Source organism: Charadrius vociferus, unplaced genomic scaffold, assembly GCF_000708025.1.
Source record: "Charadrius vociferus isolate BGI_N301 unplaced genomic scaffold, ASM70802v2 scaffold1168, whole genome shotgun sequence".
Classification (NCBI taxonomy): Eukaryota; Metazoa; Chordata; class Aves; order Charadriiformes; family Charadriidae; genus Charadrius; species Charadrius vociferus.
Window position 1 is genome coordinate 2534 of NW_009661376.1, and position 661 is coordinate 3194.

A 661-nucleotide genomic window follows, 5' to 3' on the forward strand; every position below is an offset into this window, starting at 1 on the left:
CTGCCCGGCCACCGTGGGGCCGAGGCCATGGTGGGAGATGGGGCAGAAAGCCAGCGCCAGGATCTCACACAGCCTTTGGCTGGCACAGGGTGCAACCCCGAGCCGTGCCGGGACGGGGCCGAGGAGCAGCCGGTGCGGCAGCGCCGGGGGATGCAGAGGGGCTGGAAGAAGCGGTTTTCTTAAGAACCTTTTTTTTCCCCCTTTAAGCAAATAACAACATGACCTTCCAAAGACCTGCTCCTGCCTACTGTGGTCAGCAGGTCCTCAAGCATGTTCTCACACGGCCACGCAAGTGCGACTGGGGGATCCGCGCCTCCGGCGCATGCCAAAACATCTGGCGGGGCTGGAACTCACAGCTGGAGAGTTTCCACTTCTGGAACTGCCCGTTACATAAAGCCATTTCACACACACGCTGGGAGGAGGAAGGGGGAGCAGAGGGGAAGAAATAGATCTTTTTTTCCTTAAAAAAAAACTTAAGAAGTTTCCCTCTGAGCAGACCTGGCGAGGGCAGGGGCAGGAGGCCGCGGCCACAGCAGAGTTCATCTGGCAACGGGGAGCCCCAGCGCAGCTCCTCGCACTCGGGCTGCCCAGCCAAGAGCCAGGTCACGCATCCCGCTCCGCGGGGGGAACAACAAAAATACACACACAATGAGAGCTGCCA

The 661-nt window shown here is 59.8% G+C and overlaps 1 protein-coding gene across 1 annotated transcript in view; it reads right to left on the minus strand.

Moving 5' to 3' along the window:
- LOC104294383 (follistatin-related protein 3-like) overlaps positions 1-661 on the minus strand; it is a gene marked incomplete at its 3' end in the record, with an annotated part of 7194 nt that overhangs the window by 2048 nt on the left and 4485 nt on the right. The gene's annotated exons all lie outside the window — the stretch shown is intronic.